The sequence below is a fragment of the Cervus elaphus genome, chromosome 14 (genome assembly GCF_910594005.1).
Source record: "Cervus elaphus chromosome 14, mCerEla1.1, whole genome shotgun sequence".
Taxonomy (NCBI): domain Eukaryota; kingdom Metazoa; phylum Chordata; class Mammalia; order Artiodactyla; family Cervidae; genus Cervus; species Cervus elaphus.
Window position 1 is genome coordinate 69,043,397 of NC_057828.1, and position 15,998 is coordinate 69,059,394.

The following is a 15,998-nucleotide window of genomic DNA, read 5'->3' on the forward strand; positions in this document are numbered from 1 at the left end:
CATGGCCCTGTACACCTTTCCTTCATGGTACCATGACAGTTACATTTTTACACTTGTTTGTTTTATTGAGTGAGAACCATCTCTCCAATTGGACTGTAAGCTTCATAAGAAGGACCTCAGTGGTTTTATTCACCTTTGTATTCTTAACACAATTTGTATCATCTGTCTAATGATTGAGTGAATAATTGAATGGATGATAAATGACTGAGTTCTATCCATGTAGACATTAAACTATCATACTGAAGCTTAACATCACAAATGTCTCATTAAACTTTCGACAAAAATAGTGAATACTCTGCAATGTGAATTGTATGTAAATGTACAACTACATATTTTTGTGATTGTGCAAATGAGTTTTTTTCTACAGAGAAGATAGGAAATTATTGAAAAAGTTGAAATTGTAGAATTTTCTACTTGAGAAGTACATCTATACTAAATATCATCAGAAGAAATGATTCACTTCAGTTAAATGATCTATATTCAGAAGGTCAGTCTTGAGAAATAAGTAAACAACCATTGGTCTTAAAAAGAAAATCTAACAATTTACACAATGCTGTGTATTTCCACTCTACTCCCCTCATGTGGCATTAATCAGCATCAACAATTTTATGGTCCAGAAGCACGTCATCACCATAATCACATTAACTTTGAGAGCAACTTCAGTGACAACATATGTCACAGTTGTAGCAAACACGAATATGTAGAAACATAATACGTAGAGTGAAAACATTTAGACAGACTTAAGTTCTAATTCTGGCTCCATTATTCATAAACTCTTCAAGTGTCAGTTTTCTTTAACTCGAAAAAAAATTTTTTTCTCTTTTGTTGCTGTGATAAATTGCTATCAAATGGTTGGCCTGATTTCTGTCTTATAGAGGGCATTGGACACATTTTCCTTAAATTCCAATATCATTTAATGAATGCTAAATAAAAATAAATGTTTATATTTTATGAACTAATCAAAGTTTTCCAAATTCTCAGGGCTTCCTCGGTGGCTCCGTGGTGAAGAATCTGCTTGCCACTGCAGGAAACATGGGTTAGACCGCTGGTCAGGGATGATTCCACATTCTGCAGAGCAACTAAACCTGTGTGCCAAAAAATAGAAGAAAAAAAGAGACAAATTCTCAGGCTCTATCTATGAAGATTCAGATTCTACACGTTTGCGTTGGGGCCCAAAGATGCATGTTTTCCCAAAGCTCTACAGGTGATTCTTGATGGTGAGCCAAAATTTGGACCTCTACTGGGGCATTTCATTCTTTTTATAATTGTCATTTAGTAAGTGCTTGTGATGAGCCAGGTACTTTGTTTTATATTATCCACAATAATCCTGTAAAATTTCTATGATACAGAAAAGATGAAGGATTTGTCCAAGGTCCCAGAGCTAGTAAGTTTAGGAGACAGAGTGCAAATCAAGTGTTAGAGACTCTAAAGCTTGTTTTCTTTACTCTTCAATGCAACTTCTATCTCACTCATTTAAAAACATATTCTTGGTAATCTGCTCAAGTTCTGTATCACAGGTGGATTCTAGGATGGTATCTGAGAACTTGTCAGAGGTAGGGAACATGAAGCAGTCTTTATGAATTGACTAGTACCAACCTCTGGATGGAAGACCAGGAGTGAGTCCTACTTCTGACACTAGCTCTGTGGCGTTAGGCAAATTTATAAAGCTGTATGAGTCTTAGCTTCCTCAATTGTAAAATGCAGATAATACATGAGATTACAAGACTTTTCTCATGAGGCTTATTGTGATAATGACAGAATAATGTGAAATGCCACATGAATATAATAAGGTGGTGTTATTATATGGGTTTGTAAATCTTGAGATGTATATATATACACATATATATACACATCACCTCTTTAGTTTGAGGATTGAGGACTCAAGCATTATTATTAAGATAAATGCAAATGAATGACTCTGCACTTCACTTATTCAGGCATTATTCTAGCACACACAAAAAAAGCGAGTGAGTGTGTGTGTTAATTAGCTGTTAGGTGGTTTTACAGTTTAAAATTTTCTCACCAGTAAGCATTTTGTAGGACTTTAGAAATAGGCTGGTTAAATGAGCGTTTAGGAGCACTTTTACAAATCATCATGTCATTCATTTTCAGAGGGCTAAATGTCAACTAAGGTATGTAAGTCCAGGGTCTTCCTTAAATTTGAAAATGATAACAAAATTGTTGTTATGCACTAAAACAAATGAAACATGGATGCTTATTTTCTGGGAACATTAGTTGCCCTGAGATAAATAGAAGTTAATCCTCCCTAGACAAAGAATGAGGAAGGAACATGGGGTGGGTATTAGGCATTTCACATTAGCCAATAACATAATTTAATACAAAATTGATAAGGAATATGACAGAAGCTTCTTGAAGATTTGAGGAGAGATGTCACTCACCTGATAACCTCGAACGTTATATTACTACTTAAAGTGTATGTTTTGGTCTCTATGGCAAATCAATATTGTAATTTTTTTTTTTAAAAATCGATGATTATGAGTAACAGAGACTCAAAGTTTTGAGCCCTTTATGAAGAAGAGCTGTTTTTCAGATCAGTTACTGCCATCTTCAAGAATCTAACAGCTTTTTATGAACATTTTGAATGAATTGAAACTTACGGCAAGCTTTCTCTAAGTTCTCTCTTTATTTTCAAACAAAGTCTAGAGGACAGAACCGTTTAAATAGGCACAATTATAGAATTATTTGGAAAGGTGATCTTTAAGATTTAGCTGACTCAACTGATAAGCACCAAGTTTCCTGTGACTTAGTCTTTCCTTAAAGAGGACGCAACGCAGTAAACCAGTGGAATTTTCCTTCAATTGTAGTTGTTCTCAAGATAAAATTTATACAAAAATATAATTCAACAGAAATGATAAAACAGAAAGGAAAAAACTGATAGAAGGAATCAAAGAAAATATCTTACATATTTGTTTCTTTAGGTGCTAGTTCAGTTCAGTTCAGTTGCTCAGTTGTGTCCGACTCTTTGCGACCCCATGAATCACAGCATGCCAGGCCTCCCTGTCCATCACAAACTCCCGGAGTTTACTCAAAACCATGTCCATTGAGTCGGTGATGCCATCCAACCATCTCATCCTCTGTCGTCCCCTTCTCCTCCTGCCCTCAATCCCTCCCAGCATCAGGGTCTTCTCCAATGAGTCAGCTCTTTGCATGAGGTGACCAAAGTATTGGAGTTTCAGCTTCAGCATCAGTCCGTCCAGTGAACACCCAGGACTGATCTCCTTTAGGATGGACTGGTTGGATCTCCTTGCAGTCCAAGGGACTCTCAAGAGTCTTCTCCAACACCACAGTTCAAAAGCATCAATGTTTTGGTGCTCAGCTTTCTTCACAGTCCAACTCTCACATCCATACACGACCACTGGAAAAACCATAGCCTTGAACAGATGGACCTTTGTTGGCAAAATAATGTCTCTGCTTTTTAATATGCTGTCTAGGTTGGTCATAACTTTCCTTCCAAGGAGTAAGTGTCTTTTAATTTCATGGCTGCAATCACCATCTGCAGTGATTTTGGAGCCCAGGAAAATAAAGTCAGCAACTGTCTCCACTGTCTCCCCATCTATTTGCCATGAAGTGATGGGACCAGATGCCATGATCTTAGTTTTCTGAATGTTAAGCTTTGAGCCAACTTTTTCATGCTCCTCTTTCACTTTCATCAAGAGGCTTTTTAGTTCATCTTCACTTTCTGCCATAAGGGTGGTGTCATCTGCATGTCTGAGGTTATAGATATTTTTCCTGGCAATCTTAACTCCAGCTTGTGCTTCTTCCAGCCCAGCATTTCTCATGATGTACTCTGCACATAAGTTAAATAAGCAGGGTGACAATATACAGCCTTGACGTATTCCTTTTCCTATTTGGAACCAGTCTGTTGTTCCATGTCCAGTTCTAACTGTTGCTTCCTAACCTGCATACAGGTTTCTCAAGAGGCAGGTCAGGTGGTCTGGTATTCCCATCTCTTTCAGAATTTTTCACAGTTTACTGTGATCCACACAGTCGAAGGCTTTGGCATAGTCAATAAAGCAGAAATAAATGTTTTTCTGGATCTCTTGCTTTTTTGATCATCCAGTGGATGTTGGCAATTTGATGTCTGGTTCATCTGCCTTTTCTAAAACCAGCTTGAACATCTGGAAGTTCACAGTTCACGTATTGCTGAAGCCTGGCTTGGAGAATTTTGAGTATTACTTTACTAGCATGTGAGATGAGTGCAATTGTGCGGTAGTTTCAGCATTCTTTGGGATTGCCTTTCTTAGGGATTGGAATGAAAACTGACCTTTTCCAGTCCTGTGGCCACTGCTGAGTTTTCCAAATTTGCTGGCATATTGAGTGCAGCACTTTCACAGCATCATCTTTCAGGATTTGAAATAGCTCAACTGGAATTCCATCACCTCCACTAGCTTTGTTCATAGTGATGCTTCCTAAGGCCCACTTGACTTCACATTCCAGGATGTCTGGCTCTAGGTGAGTGATCACACCATTGTGATTATCTGGGTCATGAAGATATTTTTGTACAGTTCTTCTGTGTAACCTTGCCACCTCTTCTTAGTATCTTCTGCTTCTGTTAGGTCCATACCATTTCTGTCCTTTATTGAACCCATCTTTGTGTGAAATGTTCCTTAGATATCTCTAATTTTCTTGAAGAGATCTCTAATCTTTCCCATTCTGTTGTTTTCCTCTATTTCTTTGCATTGATTGCCGAGGAAGGCTTTCTTATCTCTCCTGGCTATTCTTTGGAACTCTGCATTCAAATGGGAATATCTTTCCTTTTCTCCTTTGCTTTTCACTTCTCTTCTTTCACAGCTATTTGTAAGGCCTCCTCAGACAACCATTTTGCGTTTTTGTATTTCTTTTCCGCGGGGATGATCTTGATCCCTGTCTCCTGTACAATGTCACAAACCTCCGTCCATAGTTCATCAGGCTCTCTGTCTATCAGATCTAGTCCCTTAAATCTATTTCTAACTTCCACTGTAAGTCATAAGGGATTTGATTTAGGTCATACCTGAATGGTCTAGTGGTTTTCCCTACTTTCTTCAATTTAAGTCTGAATTTGGCAATAAGGAGTTCATGATCTGAGCCACAGTCAGCTCCCGGTCTTGTGTTTGCTGACTGTATAGAGCTTCTCCATCTTTGGCTGCAAAGAATATAATCAATCTGATTTTGGTGTTGACCATCTGGTGATGTCCATGTGTAGAGTCTTCTCTTGTGTTGTTGGAAGAGCGTGTTTGCTATGACCAGTGTGTTCTCTTGGCAAAACTCTATTAGCCTTTGCCCTGCTTTATTCCGTACTCCAAGGCCAAACTTGCCTGTTACTCCAGGTGTTTCTTGACTTTCTACATTTGCATTCCAGTCCCCTATAATGAAAAGGACACCTTTTTTGGGTGTTAGTTCTAAAAGGTCTTGTAGGTCAACATAGAACCCTTCGACTTCAGCTTCTTCAGCATTACTGGTTGGGGCATAGGCTTGGATTACCGTGATATTGAATGGTTTGCCTTGGAAACGAACAGAGATCATTCTGTCATTTTTGAGATTGCATCCAAGCAATCTGCCTTTCAGACTCTTTTGTTGACCATGATGGCTACTCCATTTCTTCTAAGGGATTCCTGCCCACAGTAGTAGATATAATGGTCATCTGAGTTAAATTCACCCACTCCAGTCCATTTTAGTTTACTGATTCCTAGAATGTCGACGTTCACTCTTGCCATCTCCTGTTTGACCACTTCCAATTTGCCTTGATTCATGGACCTAACATTCCAGGTTCCTATGCAATATTGCTCTTTACAGCATCAGACCTTGCTTCTATCACCAGTCACATCCACAACTGGGTATTGTTTTTGCTTTGGCTCCATCCCTTCATTCTTTCTGGAGTTATTTCTCCACTGGTCTCCAGTAGCATATTGGGCACCTACCAACCTGGGGAGTTCTTCTTTCAGTATCCTATCATTTTGCCTTTTCATACTGTTTGTGGGGTTCTCAAGGCAAGAGTACTGAAGTGGTTTGCATTCCCTTCTCCAGTGGACCACATTCTGTCAGACCTCTCCACCATGACCCGTCCGTTTTGGGTGGCCCCACACGGCATGGCTTAGTTTCATTGAGTTAGACACAACTGTGGTCCTGTGAGCAGACTGGCTAATTTTCTGTGATTATGGTTTCAGTGTGTCTGCCCTCTGATGCCCCTTCGCAACACCTACCGTCTTACTTGGGTTTCTCTTACCTTGGACGAGGGATATCTTCTCACTGCTGCCCCTCCTGACCTTGGACGTGGAGTAGCCCCTCTCGGCCCTCCTGCGCCCGCGCAGTGTATACTGAAATACTTAGTAGGTCATTACTGAAGAATATATCATGATAATGAATAGTTAAGCTGAGTATGGATATTTTTCCAATTGGGCTTAATTTTGCATTAAAAAGAATTACGACAGATTATAAAATAATATAGTTTTTCAGCTTTACCGCATAATATTTATCAAATGCTCATTAATCTAACTTCTTAGAGTTTTCAGCATCTAAGAAAATACTTTCATCTTCCTTAAATTTCTTAGATGGTAGTAAGAAAGCTAATTTTAAAAATAGCATTTTTCATTGTGTGTGAACTTTGGAGTGAGTTTTATTGTGGCATATGTTAGCTATGGAGCAGGGAGACACTGGGTTTCTCCTAGACACATTAATAAAAACTTCAATTTTAAGGCAAGACTTGATGCCTAAAGTGTAGGGTATCAGGCATAGCTTTTCACAAAAACAACAGTACAGTTTCAAACCCCAGGTCCTAAGGGATGGGGAATGAATAATGAGCAGAAACTCTAAGGGATTCTGTGCTTGAAAATCTTGGTTGCCAGGCAATTCATTAGTGCAAGAAAATAAAAAAGCAAGAAGTAAAGCTTTGGGAATTCCCTGGCGGTTTAGTGGTTAAACCTCTGGCTTCCACTGCAGGGGGCCTGGGTTCAATCCTTCCGCAGAGAACTAAGATCCCACAAGCCATGCTGTGGCCAGAAAAAAAAAAACACAAAAGTAAAGTGCTCAGAAAGAAAACACTCTGAGAAGGGGACCTGGTGATTCAGAAGGTAAGGGAGAGCTTCAGGCTTAAGGTGAGGAGGTACGGGGGTAATATTTCTTAGTACAAGGCAGATTCTGGTCCGAAAGAGAAGTTCAGTTATAAAACCCTGAGCACATGATCAGGGGTAGATTGCCATTAAGAATGGATTGATGCAAAATCAACCTTGTTGTACTTGTTCAACATGATAAAACTTGGTTTTACACAAGCCGGTCACTTCAGAAAAGTAACTTATCCCTTCCTTATTGTTCATTTGAATTCTTCACAGTAATCTTAACTAAATAGCTATAAATTTATTATTCTTTGCCTTTTTGCAAAATGAAGATTATACTTTATGGGAATGTTTTGACAGTAGTTTTGTTTTGTTTTGACCACGCCACCCAACATGGGGGATCTTATTTCCCCAACTAGGGACAGATCCTTCAACCCCTGCCTGGAAGCACAGAGTCTTAACCTTTGGACCACCAGGGAATCTCCCTTGAGTGTTAAATGTCATAATGTATCCAAAATGCCTGGTGCATAATAGGAAGTCAGTCATTAACAATATTTGTCTTCTTTTCTCAAATACTGATTGACCTCATCAGCTTAGTCCTGAAGAGTGGAGAATGGGATGAATCATGCTAAAGCCCTGGGTAGACCAATGCATGAAATAGAGACTTCAAAAGAAACCCCGAGGCAACAAAGTTGCCGCCCTGGTGACCTGTTAACAGGAACTCATGTATCATCTCCTTGACCTCAGATTTCCACACAGCACTGATCCTGTCCTCACTTGCACTTAGCTTTGTTTTGTTTTTCTACTGTCAGACATGGGCTTGTGTGTCCTCTATCTTCCATCTGTAGAATTGGTTTTGGAATTTGATCTTCTTCAACTTGAACCTACCCATTCCTCTTTTTGGAATTCCTCTTACCCCTCCCCATCCCCTGGACAGAAGTTGACGGAGAGGATCAGCTTCTCCCAGATTCTCCCAAATCTCCTGACTTGAACCTGCTACCTATGCAAGAAGGTCCTCCACACAACTCTCGGCTTCATTGGGGAAAGGTTGTGTGGAGGACATTTTCTAGGACACTGTTTATTGCTTCCAGTAATGACACTTGGGAAATTTATTTAAAATTCAGTTCTAGGAAAAGATTGTCTAAAGCACTGTTACATTGAAAGATCTGAAATTTATGCTATATTCCTTTCGTCTTTGTTTGCCAGTACCTTTAAAATCACATCTGAAGCAGCAAATGTGTATGAACTTATGACCTACATAGTTGAGTTCCTGATTTTGACACACTAGTTTAATTCATATTTACTGGATTCTGATTTTTTAAATTCATATTTACATTGTACACATTATGTTAGCTTCTCTTCCCCCCTGAGAACCCCACTTGGACTCTTTGCAGGAGGAAGTAGGAGATAAGCAAACATATGATTCTATCCGACTCTTATTCTTATGACTCTAAGAATAATTTTTAATGTGTTATTTAAGGCCTTGAATCCATTTTTAAATTTCTTTCTAGTTTCTGAATTGCGTGTTATAAGTGAATATTAAGCATACGTCTGTTATATGAAAAAATGGTAAAGTAGCTCCAGTGTTAGAACAGGCAGACCCTGAACAGTGGTGCCATTCTTTCATTCATTAATCTAAGGCATTGAATAACCACAGGGTGTCAGACACTACGTGCTGTGGATTCAATAATGTCATAATCACTTTGAAATATTACTCGGACTTCTAGAATATGATGAATGCTCCTTAATGGCAGGTGGCAAATTCAGGACAAGAACTTTAGGGGAGAACATGAATCTGATTTGCACGTACAAAGGTGAGAGCAGCTTAGACTAGCATATAGGCAAGAGTGGACTCACTAAGCAACAGTCAATATCAAGCCTTCCAGGCTTTTGTGTCATACACAAGAATATAAATGATAACAAAAGGTTGATGTCCTTAATATATATAGAGTTCTTAAAGCTCAAGAAAGAAAAAAGACCAGCAATTCAATAAACATAGAGACAAATACATTTCACAGAAGAAATACAAATGACCAATAAATACATGCAGCTCTTTAGTTAACTAATATATGCAAATTACAAACCCAAAGCTATATTATTTAGAGCCATCAGATTGTCCAAAATTAAAGTCAGTATCTTGAGGGCAAGGATATAGAACAAATCTGTTTGTGATGTCAACTACAAACTGGCACTTACCAAGAACATTGCCAACAACAAAGGCATTTGCCATCTGCCTCTAGGGAGATTGAAGCCCAAGCTGCTACAGCAGCTGACTTTCAGCAACCCCTGAAGGAGTTCAGGGTGCAGTGAGGCACTGGGTGCTCCAGGGAATCTGGTGGGACAGGTCTTTAGGTAGTTGGGTGTTTTTAAGAACAGATTTTATGATCTCAATCCTTGCATCTCCTCTAGAGAAGCACTAAATCCCTGCATGGTGACATCAGATCCTCATGGCTGATGAGTAAAATTTGTGCTTTATCAAATGAGTGCTTTATGGTATTGAACTCCCCCTTCACCAAAACCTTATATATTGACTTTCCCCCACTGCCACTTTGGAGCAGTCTCTCAGAGCTAGCTGAGATGTTGCCTCCCGAGCTGCAGTCCTCATTTTGCCCCAAATAAAACTTAACTCACAACTCTCAAGTTGTACATCTTTTTTTAGTCTGCAGTGATTAGTAAACTTATTTCCTTAATTTCAATAGAAACTACTGAAACATTGAAAGGTTACATAGACTTACATAGACTCTTTGTGACTCCATGGACTGTAGTCTGCCAGGTTCCTCTGTCCACGGGATTTCCCAGGCAATAATACTGAAGTGGGTTGCCATTTCCTTCTCCAGGGGATCTTCCCAGCCCAGGGATTGAACCCAGATCTCCCACATTGCAGGCAGACTCTTTACCATCTGAGCTACCAAGGAATCCCTTACATAGACTTATACTTGAAATTAAAAGATGCTTACTCCTTGGAAGGAAAGTTATGACCAACCTTGACAGCATATTAAAAAGCAGAGACATTATTTTGCCAACAAAGGTCTGTCTAGTCAAGGCTATGGTTTTTTCCAGTGGTCATGTATGGATGTGAGAGTTGGACTATAAAGAAAGCTGAGCACTGAAAAATTGATGCTTTTGAACTGTGGTGTTGGAGAAGACTCTTGAGAGTCCCTTGGACTGCAAGGAGGTCCAACCAGTCCATCCTAAAGGAGATCGGTCCTGAGTCCTCATTGGAAGGACTGATTTGAAGCTGAAACTCCAATACTTTGGGCCACCTGATATGAAGAGCTGACACACTGGAAAAGACCCTGATGCTGGGAGGGATTGGGGGCAGGAGGAGAAGGGGACGACAGAGGATGAGATGGTTGGATGGCATCACCAACTCGATGGACATGGGTTTGGGTGAACTCTGGGAGTTGGTGATGGACAGGGAGGCCTGGCGTGCTGCGGTTCATGGGGTCACAAAGAATCAGACACGACTGAGCGACTGAACTGACTGACTGATACTTGAAATAAATAGCTTTGTAATCATACTGTTTCTGAGATACATTAATCACAAGACTGTTTTTGCCACAAGAACAAGACATAGGTCTATTTTATGTTTGTTTTTACTATTTTTTTCCTTAGCATTCGGTACAATCTCTACCCACAGTGAGTGCTCAATAAATCTTTGTTGAATTATAATGAACAAAAATTAACTTCACATGAAGGAGGCCCAACTTCATATATTTTGAGTGAGAATGTATCTTTTCTGTGAAGGAATTTTTAATGAATTTGTGTTTTTCCATTCTTCTTTGAACATGGTAAGAACTTAAAAAGTGGAAAATTCCAAATCTTCAGAGACAGCGTTTTAAAAAACTATTTACTTAATAAAATTGTGTGCTTTTAACAGTCTCAAAGATTTATTACTACTGACATGCTCTAGTAGTTCTTACATTATAAGTAATGAAGGAAAATTTAAAGCTCAGCATAACATAGTGATTGTGGAAAGAAAATGATATCAATGAAGCTCTACATAATCTTTCTTCTTGCAATATTTTGATTTTTTCAGTTTGGCATGGTAGATCATAAATATCATGGTAGATCATATCACTGAATCATATCTCTTTTGCCCCTGCCACCAACTCCTGTGTAACTGTTTACTTAACTTCTCTGGGTCTTTGTTTTTTGGTTTTTTTGTTTGTTTGTTTGTTTGTTTTTGTAACCTTTCAAATCTCTGCAAATGCAAGGATTAGTTTATCTACAAGGTTGTGTGGGTGGAAGAAAACTTGTTTATTATATTAACTGAATTGGATTGGGATTTTTCTTTTTGAGATCTTTAAGATACCACCACAATAATCAAAGATGTCCCAAATCATAATTTAAATAGGAAAAATTTTTGTTAATTTTATCATTAATTTTATTGTTAGTATATCCCACTCCTTCTCTTAATTGCTTCTCTGAGTTTCTATTTTGTTTCAGATCATTTGGGGCCACTGGAGAGGCATTTGAGAGATTTTTCTTTCCTAACTCTTATTGGAGGTTAAAAAAAAAAAAATCTGTAATAAAAATCTTCCTAGGGACTTCCCTGGCTCTCCAGTGGGTAAGAAAGACTGTGCAGACAGGAGGCGTGGGTTAGATTCCTGGCCAGGGACTTAGGATCCCACATGCAATGTGGCCAAAAATATTTTTTAAAAAATTCTTACTAGAGTTACAGTGTAAATTTCCAGTTTATTTATTGGACTACGATACTTCAATGATACGTTTACCTGACACTACCCAGTAAACTTTCCCCCTACTCCCAACTATTCCAAATCTATTCATTCTTTAAAATTCAACTAAATATCACATTATTCTAAAATACTGTCTCCTTTTGCTTTCTTGTTTCTACTCTGCTGTTCTTCCACATGGTCTTTCTTGTCATCTGAGTGTCAGCCTTGGCTGGGTTGTTAATCTCACGTGGGCAGATGCGTTAACTTGTTCACTATTCAATCCTCATATCAAATGACATTCAATAAAAGCAATAAAAATATTGACTGTATGAATAAATTAATGAATTAAACAGTCAACTTTAATCTTTATTGTTTGAAGATGCTTTTCTTTGGTACCCCTGCCCCCCTTTTGAGATACTTACCCAATGCTCCCTTTATTCCTACTAGTCTCTATACCTACTGGGAAGACAATTCTGCTAAACTGAAAGGTAATATTTATGCTCCAGCCCAGGCATTTATTGAATGAATGAATGAGAGAATGATGAAACAATCAATCAAATCTTTCCCTAGATATTTAGAGGAAGACTTTTAAATTTCTTCTGTACTCCACTTGTATTTCTTCTATTCAATTACATATACAAGCAAATGATGCTGAGATTAATATGGTCTGCTTTAAGTACAATGAGAGTTATGAATTTGTAGTTTAAATGCTCTGAACTTAAGGGAGAGCTCAGGGAAAGATGAACCTCTAAGTCTGGAGTTTTGAAGGGTAGGTAGTAAGGGAATTAGAAAGAGAAGTGAGTTGAGGGTCTTTTGTCCAAGTCTTTCTTTTGCACTTCTGTCTCATGAAATTCTCACGGAATTGCAGGCAGTCAGGGAGTAGGTTCCTATTAAAAGAGTCATGATTCTTGTTTGTTTTTGAAAAACTAGGAAGGAAGAGAGTAGAGGCCAAGAGAAATACTGTGTAGACGTGAGATAGTCTAGGTTAAATGGGACTAGACTACATTAGGGTAGCTTGAAACTGGGGCTTGGATCCAAGATTAGACCTAAAAACACAGTAGAGAACTTCGCTGGTGGTCCAGTGGTTGAGAATCCACCTGCCAGTGCAGAGGACATGGGTTTGATCCTTCCTCTGGGAAGATTCCACATGCTGCTGGGCAACTAAGTCCATGTGCCACAACTGCTGAGCCCACGTGCTGCAACTACTGAAGCCCGCATGCCCTAGAGCGTGTGCTCTGCAACAAGAGAAGCCACCACAATCAGAAGCCCCTGAAGTGCAACTAGAGAGAAAGCCCTCCACAGCATCGAAGCCCCAGTACAACCAAAAATAAATAAACAGAGTGGAATACATTTTGTTGGTCTGTATCATGTATTTCTCAGGTATTTAGCAAATGCCTAGTCCAGAATTAGTGGCTTTATTCTTAATTACCTCTCCCAGAAGAGAAAACTAATAATAGGGGGCCTTAGGAATTCCCTGGTGGGCCAGTGGTTAGGACTGTGCGTCCTCACTGCCAAGAGTCTGGTTCAGTCCCTGGTCAGGAAACTGAAATCCCACAAGCTGTGTGATGCCTCCAAAAAACAAAACAGGAGGCCTTGGTATTTGTTTTGAATTAAAGAATGATGTGATTAAAACAGTATGCTCTACGATTAGTCTTGGAAGCAGTGTTCAGTTCATGGACAATTGAAAGAGGATAATACTAGAACTGGAAAATCAACCAAGAAGTTGTTCTGTTCATGCAGAATGTGCTCATGAGGAATCAAACTAGTGAGTTCATGGGAATAAAGATGAGAAAAATTAGAGAGGGCACTGTGATTGTGAGAACACACGGAAGACGAAGATTACTTGATGTAATTTACTAGTTGTGCAACAAACTAGATTCCAGGCAAAAAATTCACTTTCAGCTTAAGAAAAAGTCTGAAGGAATTTCAAAACATATGCTATTTCTAAATCAACGGCACAACACACATTTTCTTAGTTTACTCTGTTTCTTAATTTTAGTTCTTCTAAAATTTAGTTCTTTCTTTATTTCTTAATTCTCTTACTAAATTTTAAAGTAAAAATGCATGTCAATTTCATAAGAATTTTCAATCAGCCATTAGTGTAGCTTTGTAATTGACAAATGTTATTTCACTTTATGCTTCGTGCCTTTTTTTTTTTAAAGGGTCACAACCTTTTTTATATATAAATTTTTTTTAAAGGTCTATCTATTTATTTTTATTTTTTGGCTGTGCTGGATCTTTGTGGCTGCGCGTGGGCTTTCTCTAGGTGTGGTGAGCTGGGCTATGCTTTGTTGCAGGGCAGGGGCTTCTCATTGCTGGCTTCTCCTATAGCAGAGCATGGACTCTGGGTGTGAGGGCTCAGTAGTTGTAGTCCTCAGGCTCTAGAGTGCTGGCTCAGTAGTTGTAGCGCCCAGTCTTTGGTACTCCAGGCATGTGGGATCTTCCAAGAGCAGGGATCGAACCTGTGTGCCCTGCATTGGTAGATGGATTCTTAACCACTGTACCACCAAGGAAGCCCCTATGAAAATCTTTTTTAAAATGAATTGATTTTGGACTGCCCTGCTCTTCATCACTGTGCGAGGACTTTCTCTCCAATTGTGGTGCATGGACTTCTCCATGCTGAAGGGTACAGGCTTCAGTAGTTGTGGTGCATGGGTTTATTGCCCCATGGCATATGAAATCTTCCTTGCTCAGGGATCAAACACGTGTCTTCTGCATTGGCAGGCAGATTCTTAACCACCAGGCCCTGCTTTGTGCCTTTTAAAGGCATTATTAAATTGGGACTTGTATGCCTCCATTTGGACTAAGATTTCAAGCAATAGGGACCAATTAATCCCTAATTCCTCCTTGAGGAATATTTGAAAAATATTTCTAAAGTGATTCTTTGGGTGAAGAACAGCCGTGCATTATTAGCTGAAGAGTGAAATCTGAATCAAAGGCAGGTGCAACATTATAAGTCTACTAGAGTGCTCAAGAGGAAAAAAGACCATTGTAACTCTGGCATCAGACAGAAGAAACTAATAGTAGATTATATTGGTGTCAGTTGAGTAACATTTTTCCTATCTCTTCCTTCTGCTTTACATCCATCCTTTCTTCAACTTTGGAGGAATCAGAGGCAGTCTACTGAATAAAAAAGGAACAACAAACATTTTGGGAGGAATTTGCACTTTTAGGAATAATGGAGTAGGAAATTGAACCAACTCATTCATCAAGAACAACAAAAAATCATGGCCAAAACACTTTTAAATGACAAATGGCATGAGAAAGCTAACAAAACATTAAAAATATGTAGGGCAAACATTTGGGACAAGAAATCACAGAAAAATGATTCCAGCATTTGAGGCTTCACTTAGGTCTACCAAGAAGAGGTGGCTCAGAGGATAAGATGAAAAATAAATTTGGACAATCTATCAGGAAGATCTAGATCTAGTTACAAATAATGTCATTAAGTGGATAGTAGTTAAAAGGTTTGAATCTATAAGGGCAGACTGCCTGTGTTCTAATCCCAGTTCTGCCATTTACTCTGGGTGTGATCTTGGGCAAATTTCTTAAACTCACTGTGATTCCAAACTTAAAATGAGATAATAACAGGATTTGGTTAAAGATTTTAAATAAGATAATATACAGAAAATGCTGCTGTATACTAAGCACTCAGCAGTTAGTTATTATTAGTATTTGCTACTTACCTTGAGGAAATCCCTCAAACCAATTTGTATAGTTCTCAATCATTATTTTCCATGGCTACATAATAGACCATTGTATAGATGTACCATTTTGTGGAATACCCTCAACTGATGAAAATTTTCTATTATTTTCAATGAAAAACACACTGATCATGAAATGAGTTGCTGTGACTCATATACTGAATCATAGAGATGTGTTCTGTCATGTAGTTATTGCAATGATTTAGAATAATTTTAGTATGAATGTATTCCGTGCAAGAAAAAGGAGATTTATGATAACCCCTCCCAACCACACCTTCAGCAGCATCCTTTGGGTGATTAGTGATGGCCACCATGTAGTTGTCTACTGCTTTGTAGGATAAAAAGGCAAGGGGAGAGTGGGTGATAAGAGAAACTGTGTATCTTTAAAGTCTATTTGAAAAGTGGAAAAATGAAGCGTTTTTGGCATTAAACCCTACTTGTTTTCTTTGATTGAATTTCGAGGGATTTTTGTTCTTCTTCCCTTGTAATTTATTTTCTATTGTCTAGACTCAAAATTCTATTACTTAGTATTCAGATAATCAATTCTTTGTCTCATGCCTGTCTTC